Genomic DNA, 11,374 nt, shown 5'->3' on the forward strand with positions numbered 1-11,374 from the left:
GCACAGCCTGTCTTCCGATGAGCTCCGATTGGACTTTGTCACTTCGGCGATTAATTGAGACTTCATAATTAATTAAACTGAAATAGAAAAAAATACATAATACAAATATAAATATATACACACACATATAAACCTAAAAAGAATAAAAGGTTTAATAATGCAAGATATAAAAATCACCAGGTAGATCTAACATTCTCAAACAAAATTTATATATAAGACTGATTTAGTTCAAAAAGTTTTTCAGTTTTTTCAATATTTTTAATAAATATAAAAGCAATATTGAATCCTTAATTTTTTTTATTAAAAGCGGATGAGCCGATGTTTAACAAAAATAATTTAGTGTCATCATGTGATCATTCACCATGATTTTTTGTCAAAATCTACCAGATCAACAAATAGTGAGAGTAAAGTTATCTTTGTTAATTAGAATACGGAATCTATAAGGTTAAGGTATATATATATATTGTATAGTAATTTTTTTTTTCAAAAAGAGTGTACCCAATGTCGGTTATCGGAGCAATCATTCAATTTAGAGCCGGCCGGCCGGTGTCAATTTACAAATAAACTAGCTTAACTAATATAACCAGTCGGTTCGGTACAAGAACTCTACTCTACTCTATGCCTGCTTTTTAGTTATATAAAGGTTACATTCATTACGCAAATAAATAAGAAAGAAAATAGGATTTATAAAACCAGACTTAGAAGATCCATTTTGCATCTACCTGCCTGCTCCATCATCACATGATTTTGCAATACTTCTCTACTGATTTTTCTATCTATTTGAGGCATTGGCTTCATTATTTACAAAAATTGTATGCTTCCTTACATAACTTAAATTACCGTTTGGAAAGGGTTAAATAACCTAGGAGAAATACAAATGATAAGTTTCCAAAAAAATCATCTTTATTGCTGAATTGTTTTACTAATATCTGAAACTGATTTTTATTAAAGTCGTGCATTATAAAAACAAATAAAACAATTTTAAAATGCATTTTCTTTTAAATAACCAAGTTTTATAGCAATGTTAATGACCATTTTTTCTGTTCTATGTGGACTTGAATTTAATGATTTTTTTTAAGAAGCATCTATGATGGAAATGAACAAATTGTCCACAAATCTGGATTAAAAATAAATTTTGGTTTAGTACTACGCATCATAAAAAAGTTAATTATTAATTCTATTACTTATTTTCCTCAAATGAAACACTAGATTTATATTTAGATGTGATCTAAACTCTATTTTATTATTCTGTTCTAACTTTTTTCTCTTTTTCATGTAACAATAGCTTACAAGATTTAACCGTATTTTGAATGCTATTTTTAAAAAAATAATAAAAAAATATTAAATGGTTCGAAACCTTAAATAGACCCTAGATCTAAACCATTTTGTATTTCTCTTGCAGAATGTACTTCGAAGGTACTCCGAAGAGAAAATAGAAAGTGATAATAGAACTTTGACTCGACTGTATGTAACTATTAAACAAAATTGGAATGTTTAGAGTCATTGTTGATAATTACTTCTTGGACAGGGTTCAGAAAATAATAAAATAAAAAAAAATATTATAAAATATTTTTTAACGATAGGCCGGAATTTTTAGTTAGTTAACTAAAGATTTCAAAAACTAGTGTGATGATGTTTGCCTAATAATGTTTAAGCTTTCATATCGGTTTGTTTAAAAAATTCTGTCTTAAACAGATAATCCCAGAGATGCGGTTCTCCAACTTCGTATCATCAAATATTTCGCACGACTTCCAAATGAAATTATTCGATCGATGTTTGTATTTTCATAATAGAATAAGAATAATTTATAAGAACGTTATCAAAATAATATTATTTTACTTATGATTACAAAGAACTCAACTGATCATCACGCAAAATATCAACATAAGTCGGTATTTATTTCCGCATTTTTCCCATTTTTGGATCAAGTTAAAATTAGCAAAATTTTCATTTTTGTATCAAAATCACCAAAAAATTAGTATTATCTTAAATTAATTAAACTTTTAATGCTTTTAATTTTTTATTTAAATTTCAATCAATTATTGTTTTATTAGTAATTATTTCCAACTAAAATGGACCTGACCAGTGGCGTCGGAACCGTGTGGGCTGTGTGGGCTTGAGCCCACCCATGAATTTTGATGGGGGGGCTCAGCCCACCCATCAATTTCAAAAAATTATATGGGCTAATATCTCTAAAAAAAATAATAATATCTCTAAAAAAATATCTCTAAAAATAATATCTCTAAAAAAAAAAAAAAAACGAGCCCACCCATCAAAAATTTGGTTCCGACGCCACTGGACCTGACATAAAAAGCACTTTCGACTTTTGTGGATGCTTTCTTAAGAGTTATTTATATATAGACTCTTATTTGCAAAAAGTCATATAATTTTAATGATTTTATTATTCAGTTTTGTTTAACCCTGTCACAAATTGCATCTAAAAAACCGCACAATCACACACACAAACAAATCTCATACGTAATCTCTATATATGAAATGTATAATAAACTTTACGCCTGATTACAAGTTTCTAAAAACTTTCACTGTGATCTTGAGAGATCGAGTATAGACACATTTGTGTACACACACACATACACAAATTCATAGATACATTCATACTCATTTATGCACATTCAGACAAAACCACAAAAGTTCTTACTCAAATTCATACACAAAAATCGGTTCACATACATGCACATATATACTTTTTCCAAATTTGGTCTCAAACTCGACTTGAAAACTCAAAATTAGCAAATAGTCCAGTCATTAGAGTAAGTTCACCTCGAAATTTGAGATACCCAGCTGTAAGTCTGTGAATACCCTATAAATAGCACCCTAAAAGTTGTCTCAAAACCTACATATGGTAGGGTGTCAATACCATATGTAGGTTTTGAGACAACTTTTAGGGTATTTGCAGACTAGAATTTCAAGATTCTTACCTAATTTAAGCTTAAATGACTGGACTAAAATCGGATTTTCTGGCGAAAACAAATATCTCCTGGACCAGTTAATAAAATACAAAATATTTTATTGAACTTTTGGAAATTTAAAGGCAAATATATTTTTTTTTTTTTAAATTAGAATTAAAATTTATCTATATCAAACAAATAAAAAAAGTATAATTTTATTGATATTTTTAATTTGTAGAGAAATTGTTCGAATTTTTCCAAAACATTTTATCTTAAAGCCAAGAAAATGATCTATAAGGCTACATACATCACTAAGCTTATTTTTGGACATAAGATTTTCTCTTATTTTATATTACAACCAGATTATAATAAGATGAACAATTTGTTTCATCAGTAGCTCAGTCAGTAGCTTGCCCGACTCACACACCAGCGATCTATAGATCGATTCTTGGCACAGACATAAAATTTGAAATTAAAGTTTATTGAGTTAAAGTTTAATATAGTTTTAAGTAAGAAGTAAAATTTAAAAATAGTTGATTCGAAATTAAATAGAATTTGAAATGTTGAGTAGAATTTAAATTAAAAAAATTAGAAGTGAGAACAAAAAGCAAAATTAAAATTTGGCCAAGATCAGGTTTTTTTTTGTTATAATTTATTTTTGTTAATCAAGACTTTAATATCTTATTTACAAAATTGATATGTAAATAATACAAAATAATAAACAATAAATAATAAACATAAATTAATCATAAACACAATTAATAATAAGTAAATAAAAAACACAAAAAATAATACAAAAAATACAATAAATTGAATATAAAATGAAAAAGAACAGGTTTGAAAGAAAAAGAATGAAAAAATCAGTTGTAAAAAAAATGGATAGAATAGAATACCTACATATAAAAGAGACAGTATAGGGTATCTATAAAGATAATATAAAACGTATATATTCTTATAAAATAATAATAATAATAATTTATTAGATATGGAAAATCTAAAATATTTTTCTGCAATCTAGACCCATTGTTCTTTTTTATAACAATAAACAAAAAAATGTTCATATCTTATATTACCAAACAAAAATTTGTTTATCCAAGAATGTGCTTATAAATTATTTTAATTTAATAATTTACTAAAGATCGATTTTACCATAGTTACAACATACATTCACTTTTTTTTTGAAGACTTTCTATTGAATTACACAATTGCCAGTCATTATTTTTGATAGATCAAAAACAATAAATTTGGAAGTGATAATGCAAAAATCGAAGAAAAGAAATATTTTAGAAAACAGAAAATCCTTAGACGAAATAATATAATTTCTAAATAATAAAAACTCTCTACTACTATTAATACTCTATTGTATATAATGTAAATTCAATTTTGGATAGGCTCAAATAATTCAGAATAACTTGGAACATAAATCTGATGGAGAAAACATTAATTTATCCTTTGGGAATTTAAAAAAAACAACAGAATTTTTAATATAGTTGAAAATATATTTTTTACGAGTATAATTTAGTTTCAATCAAATTAATCAGGTATATCTTTTCTTTATTTATATTTATATTATTCTTATCTTAGAATTAAACCTCGGGGTAAATTTACGTGCTACAGTTAGTGGCGCCCTTATGGACTGCGCAAACAACTAAAACTAAAGTATTTTGCATGTTTGCTATATATTAATACTTTTTTTATTTATGGTTATTTTCCTCTATAAATAATTTGGTACCGTTCTCAAGATGGAATTTAACCGACTATTAAAATTATGAATAAATTATTATTGAGTTGTTTATTTTATCCACGCTCCGTGGATTAAACAATAAATAAATGAATAATTATTAAAAATAATTATAAATAAATATTATTATTAATTATATAATAATCGAGCACTTTCGTTCCATTAGAATAGTTATATCGCAAATTAACATAAACTCCAAGTCGGAGGTCAATGGACTCTAAATTGGAGAATAGATTACGAGAAATTTTAAATTTTGTTATTGATAAATAGTAATTAAAAATTGCAAATTGTTATATAATCATATATAATTTAGATTGGAAAATTCAAAGATAAATCCGGATAGAATACTACTTTTTGTGACTTTTGACCCCAAATGATTAAAATAATAAAAAATCTAAATTGGGAGTATTTAAATGATTTTTCAAAATTCTAAACAGTTAAAAAATAACTAAATAAAATATTTAAATGCCCGTAGAATAAATTACTAATTTTTCATATTGAAATTGAAAATAATTTATTTTAAATTATATTTGTGAGTTATATATTTTTTATTTGCGACCTGTTTAAATAATTTAGAATTGTGAAAATTAATCAAAATTTCATTTAATATTTAATTTATATTTGTATTACTTCTTAATCTTCAATCGAATTGATATATATTTATAAAAAAATACATACAGATTTTGCTCTTACAATTAGATTCAAAAATATTTATTTTTAAATTTTAGAAATGTTTAAATAAATATATATTAAATTTTGCCATAAATTGAGTTTCAAATACAAATAATTTTAATATAAATTGATCAAATAGACAACTTTAATATCAATAATTTCAATTATGAGTTAACTTAAAAATAATTTATTAATTTATGTTTTTACGTGCAAAATTTGTATTTGTTTATCTTTTGTTATAAATAATTTAATAGAACAATTTATTTTATATTTAAAGATTTTCCGAGTATGTCAAATATTTATCAGAATTTATTCTAATATATTTATCAAAAATTATCCTAAATTTATTTATATTATTATTAACTTCCCGTAAAAATTAAATTCAATCCAAAAATAATTATTAACTTGGTTCAAATATTGAAAAAGCAATTTCTTTGTGTGTATGTATGTGCGGATACATTCTTTCATCGACGATTTCTAGAACACGGATCAACCGATTTGAATGATTCAGAAAGTACTCGATTTGTATTGATGGGGAGATGTGGTGATTAGTTTTTGGCTAAGGCAAATCTAGCCGTTGCGGAGATACAGAGCAAAAAGTGCAAAAAATGGCAATGCAGTTTTTGAGAGAACGACGTGCTGATTAGTTTTTAAAAAAGGCAGGTACAGATGTTTAGGAGATACGGAACTAAATGTGCAAAAATGACAAATCAGTTTTTGAAAAAACAGATATAAATGATTAAAAAACATTCGATTCGGATTGATGGGGAGATCTCAAGATTAGTTTTTGGCAAAGGTAGGTCCAGCTATTTTGATACGATGTTAAATGTGCAAAAAATAGAAACTTGTTTTTTTATTCGATTAAAACGATTCAAAAAATATTTGATTCACATTGATGATGGAAAGGCAGGTCCAGTCGTTTTGGAGATACGGAGCACAAAATAGAAAATCTATTTTTGAAAGAACCGTACATCCGATTTGAATGATTTAAAAACCATACGATTTTTATTAATAGGGAGATGTGCTGATAAATTTGTAGCAAAGACAGGCTCAGCCGTTTCGTAAATACAGAGCAAAGAATGCAGAAACTAGAAATTAGGGAGCAATTAAATTAGGAGCATCCGATTTGAATAATTCAAGACACATTCAAATTTCTTTTGATGGTGAAACGTACTGATTAGTTTTTTCCAAAGGCAGTTTTAGCCGTTTCGGAGATATGAGGCAAAAAGAGCCAAAAATTGTAATTTAGTTTTTAAAAGGACAGGGCATCCGATTAGAATAATTCAAAGAAACATTTTGGTTTTAAATAGTTTTTTAAATTCCCAAAAATCTAAAATGTTCCGGAATTTAATTTTATTTTTAGCTCAAATCTAAAAGCTCACTTATATACTAGAAATAAATAATTTTAACCTCGCAATTCAGTTTATATAATTCTTAGAAATATGAGAGAAGGTCCTTTAATCCTAACTTGGCTTGATTAAGTTTTGTTTATTCACTTTTCTTGTAAACATACTTAAACCTTGTCGTGCCATTTATAAGCTCTTATATTTCGTCTATGAAATACGAATAATGAAAGTTACACTATTTATAATAATCTATTTGAAACATTTAAAATTCCTCGAATATTTCATTGTAGTACGAGAAGTTCCAGCAATTAGCCTTAAGTCACTAGTGCCATACACCACTAGTTTAATTATTTATTACTACTACTATAAATTCCTTAAATACCTGTTTAAAGCAACTTCTGTCTTTTACACAATAAAACTTATTCAATAATCACAACATAATATCACATGTATCGCAAAACCTTAAACAATCTTTAGCGCGAACAATATTCACTGTAACAGCAACAACTTTAATAGATTATTTATATTTGTCAACTTTTAACAATCGTCCATTGTTTCAATTGTCTCTGACAATAATAATATTATTGTTATTATTTATTTATTTATTATTATTGATAGTTTGTTATATTTCCGAGGAGAGAGACGTGTTCGCTTGCTGGCGAAACGCGAACTGACATCGCGAAAGATTCGAAGAGTTTATCGGACGCGGCGACCGGTTTATTTAATAAAAAAATATATATGATAGTTGATATGAAAATATGCGATAACGATACGAATTTGGACATCGAGATTGACCAAATGTTATGTCAACTTGTGGTGTCCAAATGAACAGTTGACCAGGAGAAGATCCAAAATTTTGCTGTTATTGGGATATATGGGGATACAGATTTTTTGAACTCAATGTATAAAAATAAAGTTAATTTTAATATTTGTTAATAATGATTAAATTTGATATACCACTATTGGTTAAATAGTATCTCCAAAATGACTAGGCCTGCTTTTGCCAAAAAGTAATCACCACTTCACCACATCATTACGAATTGAATGGTTTCTGCATCATTCTAATCGGATGCTCCGTTCTCTCAAAAACTTGATTTCTATTTTTTATACTCTTTGCACAGTATCTCTGCAACGGCTGGACCTGCCTTTGCCAAAAACTAATCAGCACATCTCCCTATCAATAGGAATCGAATGTTTTTTGAACCATTCAAAACGGATGATCCGTGTGCCCGAAAACGTGGACGAAAAGTTGTATCCCTACAAACATACACACACATCCATTTTTTCTCAAGCATGCCAAAATCATTTTTTCTCAAGCATGCCAAAATGTTCAGAAACCTCTCGAACGTGAAAATATGCAACAATTTGCAATTTTGATTTTTGGACGATTACAATAACCAACCCTACGGGAAGTTAATAATAATTATAATAATAAATTTATGATAAGACTATCAAATTTTTCATGATTTTACAATTCTAATTAAATGCGCTAACTTTTAATGCAACTTCCCAGCACACTTTAGTGTATTTTTTTAAAATATGACCTCTCAAAGTCGAGCAATTTAAAAATTGTAAGTTCATAGTTCAACAAAAGGTCTGATTTTTTTAAAACTTGATATAATTGTGTCACTATTTTTGACTGTAGTCCTAAAAAATGTTATTTACGATTACGAATCTGAAGTTCAAATAAATAAAAATAATAAGAATTAACCCCAACAGATAAAAAATAGTCACATTTTCAACAAAACTCTAGTTCGCACTTAAAAGCTCATAATTTTCAAACTATACATGTAATAATTTTTTTTTTATTACCCTGTATCATATTTAATCTGGTGAAATCATCTCCAATTTAAAATCGATTTTAATTCTTAAATTATTTGATTTTTTGAAACTATGTTTGTGGTATTTAGGATTTTAGTTGCCCTTATCGCGATGCATCGAAAATCTTTTAAATTTGTAGAATTGGTCGAGATATTTTTGAGAAAACTTTGATGGAAGATATGAAAATACTATGTTATTAAAAAAAATTAAATTAGCTTACATACACAAACACAAACAGTTCAATTTTTGTGTCAAATAATTCAGAATGGTTTGAAAACTAAAAGTAGCACATCGACTTTTTTGGCAAAAATAAATTATTCCTCCTGGAAGCTGAAGAATAAAATTTAACATATTTTAAATACTAGGATGGTACTATACGCTAAAATGGAACGAAAATAGGTTTACTTACACCTAAATCCGGATTATTCCCCATTTTTATCTCCATTACGCGATTAACATGAATCAATATTTTTTTAAATTAAATTACATACTAATTATATAATATTTTCCATCACAAATGAATCCTTATAGAAACGTTAAATTTGATTATAAATTTAATCTGCTGATTATACTCACATTGCTTTTATTATGTATTTACTACATTGCATAAATTATTATTTAAAAATTATTAATTAAATATTAAAAATAACTAACTATAGAAATTAGCTGCAGCTTTTAATCTTATTGACCAAATTTTTAGATAACATTAACTGTTTCTTGAATTTCTAAATTAATTATTATTAACATTTAGTTTATTTATTATATTCTAATGAATGTATTATTGTAACTGTTAAACAGATGATATATATATATATATATATATATATATATATATATATATATATACATATATTCATATGGATGTGTTTTAGAGAATAACAATTATTTGCATATAGAAAGAGTTATAATACTAGTCATGTTGAAATTTGCACATCATCATGGAAAATTACAGTATAAATTACACACACACACACACACATATATATATATATATATATATATAATATAATATTTTTATATGCAACATTAAATTTATTGAATAAAATTTTAATCAGAACAAAAGTTTTGATTGTATGTAGGAAATAATTTAGTTATAAGTTGTATGATAAGTTGTAAAATTGTAATCGTAAATTTTGTAAATAATCGTACCTAATAAAAATCACATAAAAAATATTCCGCACGTTTTGACACTAATTGTGAGTCAACTCAAAAAACATAAAAAATACATAATTAGTACAAAAACCAATATTCAATATTTGAGTATAAAGTGATATATGAATTTAAGATAACATAATATTAAGTTGTAAAAAACAACGATTAGCATAAGTTGATTTGAAAAATTATAATTATATGTATCCGACTGAAGATGAGTAAAATCAGGATTCGAAACGTAGGCTAGATTTAATAAGTCACATTTACTTTCTGAAGATGTAACTTCATCACAAGTTTTCTATGTGAATGTGTATAAAAATGAATGTGTGTATGTGTGTATGCGTATGCGGATACAATTTTTCGTCGACGATTTCGAAAACACTGAACAACCGAATCGAATGATTCAAAAAAAAACATTCAATTCGTATTGATGGGGAGACGGAGAAGGATGGGGAGAATGGCAGGTGCAGCCATTTCGGAGATTCATATATTTTATAGAGATTTCAATAATAAGAACATTTTTGCCAATTGCGACGCGAACGCTCTGATTTTTTGTCTCTATAAACAAGTATACAGCGCGATTACTTTGAAAAAATATGAAAACAAATAATTTGATTTGTTTCAGTCATTTTGTTAAAAAATTTCAAAATTCGTTCATGGTATGGTGACACAAGAAAATTAATCCAATTACATGCACCAAAAGTTACTTTGAAATATTTGTACAAAGTTGAAAATTTGATCTAAATAGATTGTGTGTGTGTGCGGATACAAATTTTCGATGACAATTTCAGCAACACCACGGATCAACCGATTTGAATAATTCAAAAAACTATTGGTGGGTAGACTGATTAGTTTTTAGCAAAGGCAGGTCCAGTCATTATCGGAGATACGGGCAGACAAATTCAAATATGGTAATTCAGTTTTTGAGAAAACGGAGCCTCCGATTTGAATGATTCAAAAACAGACAAAATGAAGATATGGTGACATTTTTGGGGAGGCAGGTCTAGCGGTTTCGAAGATCCAATAAAAAAGTGAAAAAAAACCCATCAAATTATCAGATCTGTTATAGAGTTTTTAACAATAAGTATAAATTTTGTTTACATTCCTATGGGTTATGTTTATTCGTTAGACGGCGACGCGGCGTATACGCGCTTCGATATTTCGTCTCTATGCAGTTATTGCAGTATGATTGCTTTGAAAAAAAGTTCAGAAATACCAAAATATTTCAAAATAAAGAAAACATTTTTTTCAAGAAGTCTTTTTTTTCAAAAAATTTAAATTGTTGTCAAAAATTTATAGTTTCTCAATAATCTAATTTTTCCAAAGTAAAATTTTCTCAAAAATGTTAATCTTTTTTAAAAATTTTTTTTTGGTACGGGAAGTACCAGCAATTTGCCTTAAGGCACGATGCTATGCGCCCCACTAGTTTTCAAAATTTTCAAAAATATACAAAGTTTTACTTTACTTTTTACTTCAAATGTAAATTTTAAATTTACAATTCAGGATAAACCTGTATATATTTTCATATGCATTGCTTCTTAATGTAAACATTTTCAAGTGTTTTGAGTGACAAGATCGTCATTGTATATTATATGAATGAATAAATATATAGTAATTATAATTATCTATTTAAAAATATTTGAAATAATTGTTATTGATTATTGATCAAAATTTATTGAGTTTTTTGCTCAAAGATTTTATTACGGTACGGGAAGTTCCAGTAATTTACCTTA

Source organism: Ctenocephalides felis, unplaced genomic scaffold (assembly GCF_003426905.1).
Source record: "Ctenocephalides felis isolate EL2017-DRISC unplaced genomic scaffold, ASM342690v1 CF-g0.4_SCAFFOLD_03571, whole genome shotgun sequence".
NCBI classification, from domain to species: Eukaryota; Metazoa; Arthropoda; class Insecta; order Siphonaptera; family Pulicidae; genus Ctenocephalides; species Ctenocephalides felis.